The 6,848-nt window shown below is 38.8% G+C and overlaps 1 long non-coding RNA gene across 3 annotated transcripts; it reads left to right on the top strand.

The window, feature by feature from the left end:
• The first annotated feature begins 2,573 nt into the window (after window positions 1–2,573).
• LOC141623166 (uncharacterized) lies at window positions 2,574–6,014 on the top strand. Of its 3 annotated transcripts, XR_012533221.1 has the most exons (5): window positions 2,636–2,910; window positions 4,846–4,907; window positions 5,138–5,314; window positions 5,416–5,486; window positions 5,625–6,014. It is a non-coding gene; the product is annotated as an uncharacterized LOC141623166 (long non-coding RNA). The 3 variants fall into 3 exon arrangements; XR_012533222.1 differs by lacking the exon at window positions 5,416–5,486 and having other exon boundaries at window positions 2,574–2,910; window positions 5,209–5,415; XR_012533220.1 differs by lacking the exons at window positions 2,636–2,910; window positions 4,846–4,907 and having other exon boundaries at window positions 5,018–5,314.
• Window positions 6,015–6,848: the final 834 nt, after the last annotated feature.

The following is a 6,848-nucleotide window of genomic DNA, read 5'->3' on the forward strand; positions in this document are numbered from 1 at the left end:
CCCTCCGAGTCGGTGACGTAAGTTGTTGCTTCCTACCTCTTTTGTTTTGTAGAAACGGATAGAGATAGGATGACTAGGTAGCCTAGAAAGCTCTCAGTTAGTTGATTAGCTTTGCCTTGAGTGCAGTTTGTCGGGTGGCCTGGGGAGCACTATACAGGCGTATCGGCTAATGTCCGGGAGCATCTGCGACCTCGCAGTTCCCAACGTTTGTACCTTGAGATGGCGATCGAGCCGGTTTGGTACCTGGGCGAGCGTCTAGCCCGTCAGTGTTTTAGTGACACTTTTGTGGTACCGGTCGATCCACCTAGGGTGTTGTTCCAGGAGTCGACATCCAATGAAGTTGAGGAGCACCTTCACGGACGCGGAGGTGAGGAGCTGTTGCTACGGGAGGCCGACTATGACACTTTTTGTTTGTCGAGGCATATGTGGTACCCGGTTGAGGTATGTTTTCCTCTGTTCTTTGTTCTCATTACCTCCTTTTGATAGAAGGGTTTGTTACCTTCGATGCGGGACCATATTGTAGGGGTCGATGCGTTGATGAGGACCCAGCCCCCAGTTTTCCCGACACAGACCACCTTTTAGGGGCCGGGTGGTGAGGAGCTACAGCTGCACCTGCCAGAGCCTGCGGCCGCTGAGGTGACTGACGCTAGCATGGAGTGGAGGTTGACTGTTCTGAGGGTGAGTTTCTGATCTGAATACTCCTTCTCGTTTATGTTTTGCCTTGCATTTTCGTTGTATTGAAGGACCTTTTTGGTTATAGGTGTCGATCGCTAGTCATCAGGCTTTGTGGCGGATGGCTAACCGGTGGAGGGCACTTGCTGGTGACCTGTATTGTGTTTTGCAGAGTGATGTGGATCCAGCGGAGCTTGCTCGGGTCCGTACTGAGTTGGACGCAGCGAGGTCGACGATCGAGGCGCATGGGCTGGGGATCATCACTCGGAACCAGGAGTTGAGGAGTCGCGAGGACGGGTTGCGGAGCCGGGAAGCGGAGACTGCCTCTCTCAGGGCTCAGCTGGCTGTGGCGGAGGAGCTTCACGTCACGATGGAGTACGAGACGCTGGAGACTTCTCCGGAGAGGGGGCCCGAGCAGGAGGTGGTGTCAGCTTTGCCCGCGACTCCTCGTGAGACCGAGACTGGCCCACCGGGAGGCATTGAGTAGTTGTAGTCGTTTGTCCGTGTTTTGGACTTTTGTATGCACATATTTACATTTTGCGTGAGGCGGTTTGTATATATGTGATGTGACCATAATTGGCGCATATTTAGCCCCCGAATTAGCCTTGTTTCCATGCTTTTTAGTGCTTATTTGGGTCATTTCTTATCTTTAGTTCTTTGTTTTGCATATTCTTTGAGATTTTGATCCCTTGGTAGGAAAGGAGTAAGAATCTTGCATTTTCATGGCAAAACGAGACTAAATTGATCGAATTCAATGACCAAGCATCAAGGAGAGACAAGATTAGAAGGCCTTTGTACATATCATAGTAGAAGAGCAATGTTGAGGAAAGATCCTTGAGTCCCCAAGAAAATCCCCAAGGAATTTATGAAGAAAAGGGAAGAAAAGAAGAAGTTACTATCCGATCGACAATCCGAGCGGATTGTCAACAATCCGTCCGTCCGGCCAAAGACAATCCGAGCGTCCTTGCTCGAATCCGCTCGGATTCCCCTCAACAATCCGCCCGGATTCCCGTAATCCGCTCGGATTCCAACGGTGCAATCCGCCGTCCCGACCCTATTCCACCCGGATTTCTTCACAGCACGGATTGTCTTCTTCAAGCTACGAAAAGAGAAGCCCTTCTCTCCAAAAATACCGGGTCCTCCTTGCTCAACTTAAAAAGTGTAATTACTAGTTTAGCCCTTAGTTAACCCTAATGCATCCTCCCTAATTTTCACTATAAATACCCCATTAGTCTAATTAGAGGAGCATGTTCTTCTTATCAATAATTAGTGTAGTTAATATCAATCAAATCTCTCTTCAATATTGTAATCAAGTATTAATCAAGTTTTAATCCAAGTTTTAGTTCTTTAATCTCTCTTTTGTTCATCCTTTATTTTGGGTAATTGAAGATTATTTGGGTTATTATTGGGAGATTGACAACCTCTCAATCAAACATCAAGTACTTCTATTATTCTTGCTTTATTATTGGAATCATTAGTAGGTATAATCTCTTAATCCCTTTTTAATTATTGTTAATTACTTTCATTTATTCATCATGTTTCATATTCACTAGTAGAAAAAACCCCTATCACGACGCAGTTATCGTGTCGGTTCTAATAGAAACGACGCCAAAAGCCCAATAAATTGGCGGGAACGAAATTTTTATGTATAGAAGAGGTCTATAGTGGCGGTTTAAGTAAGAACCGCCGTGATAACATAAGCTTTTTATGGCGGTTCCAAATAGGAAACGCCACCATAGGTCAATTGTTGAGGTTCTATTAACAACCGACGTTAAGAATGACGCTAAAAATTAATACAAAGTTATAATTTTTTGGGTTAAAGAACCGCCATGATATGTTTTTTTGTCGGTTTCTAATTAAAACCGACTTTAATAGAAAAAATTTAAAAAAATTAAACCTCCAAAATCATTGGTAGTATACGATTAAATCCTCTTAAACCCATTTCTTCATCTTCTTCATTTCAACCACCAAAACCTCGCATCCCCTCACAATTCAACTCCGGCAACCGAAAAAATTGCTTTCCTCACGCCGCCCTCCGACATAGTATTGATTAAGTTCCTCAAAACTTGTTGTTTCCGTTTACACCAACTATTCTTCGACTCAATTCAATCATCAATTCCAATTTCAACTCCGGTAACCCCATTTTTCGAACTCCTCTCTATACGACTGGTTGTTTCCGGCTACACCGCACAAACAACAATACAAAGCCACCGCCCTTTATTCGCAACAATATCACAGGTACTTTTGACCATATTTAATTGCAGTTACAGTATCTCCATCTAAATCTTTATCAATATCATCAAATTAATCGTTATTGTATTATTGTACTATTGAATTATACAAAGTAGCATCTGTATTAGTATAAATGGAATAATTGTTTTAGGTTGGTAAAATATCGAGTTTAAAGTTAGGTATTCGCTGCCCCTTGTTCGTTTTGGTATGAGTCATTTTGGGGGCTTATTTTTTGTCGAGCTGTAGTGTGTTGATCGTGGTTGTTAAAAGGTTCGAAGGGTATGAATCTAGGATGGGTTTCATTCCGTTTTAGAGTCAATACTGACAATCCATTGTTTTTCATGCTGCTCCAGCAGTTTGGTATTCCGTTTAATCCATCTTTCCTTGACTTCTTGGCAAACCTGATTCACTAAAACAGTAGGCATAATAACCTGATGATCAATTCTTGCACGATTCCTCGCATTCCAAATAGAGTAAGTAACCCCCACAAAGCAAGCTCCAACAAACATCCTTTGAAATTTACTTCAACCTCTTCCAGTAGAGTACCATTTAGTCATATTATGCTCAAGGAACTTGACATGTATTTTTTTGTTGTACACCTTTTACTATATTCACAAGCATAGAATAGAATAGATTATTGTGATCTTCTGGTGCAGCATCACCCAGATGGCAATTCATACCCTGTCCCAAACGCATCACCATTTTGTCTTCAATCAGAAGCCTTTTATGCTGACTTGCCCAAAAAACAAAGGAGATCCTAGGCACATTCAAACTATTACGGCAAAGAAATCTCCAAGTAATCTTAGGGTTAGCAGACCTAAGCCATTGGTAGCCAGTAGAAACAATGTATTCTTTGTCATTGTTCAGCCACAAGTTATCAACAAATCCATTCTTAAAATTATTCTTTACTTGGAAAATTTCCTCCAAAAAGTGTCATTCTTTGTCATTGTTCAGCAACAATTTTTATATCAAGTTCTTATCCTTCTCATTTTATATAATTATTTTTAGAGTAGGATGTCACAAATTGCTACAACTGTACATAACCGAAAATAAATTACTCTTGAAATTTCTAAACTTGGAAAATCAAAGTTAAAAAAAGAACGATTTTGGATAGGAATTCAAAATACTTTGTGTACAAATTGTAGCTTTACTCTTGAAAAATGCATTCCGTATAACTTATACACAAATGAAACTAACTCCGATTCTTTTTCTTGATATTGGTAAATCAGAAAAATGAATGTAATGTCATTAGAGGAAACTTCAATGGTAGGACGGAAAGACTAAAACATGAAGCGTAAAAATAATGAATCAGTTTACATTAAGCATTATATCATTGGCACATTGCATGAGGAGGAATAATTTTATTTGTTTTTAATTTATTATTTTAATAATATATGATTTATTAATAGTAATTTTAACAATGAACTGATATGTGTAGCAACCATTGGATGTTGATTGTTACATGCTTGGGGTTAAACTATTTAGTCAAAGTTTCTGTAGCACGGATTTTCTATTAAACCCTAATTGATTGTAAATGATGTCTGAAAGATTACACAGTAAAGTAAGCCATAAATAGTCGTCGCCGCTTGTTGTCTTTGCTCATGGCGTCAGCGCTCCTTGTTCTTCTGATTGGATGATCAGGTTCAAACCGTTTACACTTATGATTGTAAATTAACAACGTTACCCCCCTAAGTTATTCGGTGGTAAAGTTTTAATCAACAGTTTGTTAAGAAGTATGTTTTAATATAATTTTGGTGTAAAATCGCTTTATACAAGTATTTGTGACTCTCATATTGACAGGGATTAGTGAATAGAATCACCGTTCACCTCCTAAATGCTAAATCTATCAATTATGGTTTTGTTGTTGTATGTTTTCATACAATAAACGTGATTATGGTGTGTGAGGATTAACAATTGTTATGAATTATGTACATTTTGCAGATGGAAAGAGATGTTGCGGAAGGCATTATGTGCTGTCGAAGTTGTTACTTTTGTTTATCCATGTGAGTCTAGTTTATGTTTGTCGAAGATTATTTTGGATTGTCATATGATCGTCTATTCCTGTTATTTGTTTACCTTGTTTACCTAGTATATTTTTTGTTGTTTCGGTCAGTTGTCCTGGTCATTCGTTTGGCTCTTCATTCTTATTCTTAAATGCTTCATCTTGGATACTCATTCTGCTTATCTTTATGCTTTGTGGGTAACTTCTTTCCTGCATCTTGGATACCCCCAGTTTTTTTTCCATATCTTTATTGCAGCAGTGCTGAAATAGCAAGTGATATTTTTGCTTTCTCTTGCTATGAGGTGGGAGCCTTAGAGAGTCGGGAAAGGTCGATGCACCAGTCCAGTTGATGATGTGGGATTCTTTCAAGTATATATACCATAATATTGCGCAACCAATCAACATGGTGTGAGTATATTTGCAGTGAACCTTCTCAACAGTTACTTATCTAAGCGTGAGTCAATAGTCCTTGGAATTCTAGCTATGTGTCACTCTGCTGTTCTTTCCAGGTGAGGATTATGCAATATTCGAGTAATATTATTATCACGGATTTAAACTCTTCCACGGAGTCTCGCTAAAGGTGTGTGAAACAGGACCTGGTAACATGCATTCATGCCCTTGGTGTTATATGCTCCTCATTATTAGATAATTTTATTCTGAAAGAGGTACTTGGCCTTTGTTGGAAGGATTCTGATTATTGTTGCTTTTTCTTGTGCAGGCATTTGATAAAGAGGAGAGTTAGAGGTATGAGTGTATGACGGTTCATTTGGGGTTTACCTTGACTTCTACAACGCTGAAAATCCAACACAATGGTCTTCGCAATTTTTTTGAGTTACTTTGCTATTATTTGCGGGTGAGGATGATTATGGTTTTTAGTAGTTAGCTTTAAGCTTGGGGTTTAGCGGTACATTGATAGTTCTTTGTTTACTTTCAAAAAATTGTTTACCGTGTACTATGCATGTAATGTAAGGTAGATTGATAGTTTCTATGTTTATAGTCTTTTAGGTTTATTAGGTAAAGGTGTATATATGTAAGTTTGTTGGAGACTTGTGCTGTTAGGAATACTTTAAATGTGGTTATATTTTTATTGACAGGTTTTATTTTGTTCATATAATATTTGGAATTATCAAATTTATGGCGAGGTCCTGCTGAAATTTCCGTAGAAATTATTATTTAAAAAAAATATAATTTTTTTTTACGACGGTTCTTGTAGAAACGACGTAAAAAAAATTAAATAATTCGAAAAATATTTTGCCTTTAATGGTGGTTCTTCGCCAAACAACCGATGCTATAATTACTTTTAATGGCGGTTTTGTAACAACAACCGTCGTTATGCTAACCTTTTACGACGGTTCTGTCAAAACAACCGTCGTTATAGAAAATATGTAGTAAGGCAATGATATTATTGAAACACCTATGGTGGCGGTTTTCAAACAATAACCGCCATTAAAGATGAGTTACAGTGGCGGTTCTTATCTAACAACCGTCGTTTTATATAAGCTTATAATGGCGGTTTTGTTTAAAAACCGCCACCTTAGGTAAGCTATAGTGGCGGTTGTACAACCGCCGCAAAGTCTATACAACCCCGTGATATACGGCGCACCCAAAATCTTCAAAAACCGCCACAAAAAGGTCATTTATGACCGCCACTGTAGGGGCTTTTTCTACTAGTGTATTGTTGGTATGATTGACAACCTTGCTAGCATGATCAACATGATAATGAGTGAGTAGTCTCTTAGCTAGGGTTAATGGGTGATTAGGGGAAACCAACATGGGGAATGATTCATGCTTAAATTAATATGCTTTCATGTTTTATTTGCTTGCTTGTTTTGATCTCAACTCATGCACATGTTATATTTGATGAAATCTAAGCTTTATGAATCCTTGCATTTACTATCATCTTCTATCTTTTCAATGAGACTTGTAAGACATAACCCAACTC

Source organism: Silene latifolia, chromosome X (genome assembly GCF_048544455.1).
Source record: "Silene latifolia isolate original U9 population chromosome X, ASM4854445v1, whole genome shotgun sequence".
NCBI lineage: Eukaryota > Viridiplantae > Streptophyta > Magnoliopsida > Caryophyllales > Caryophyllaceae > Silene > Silene latifolia.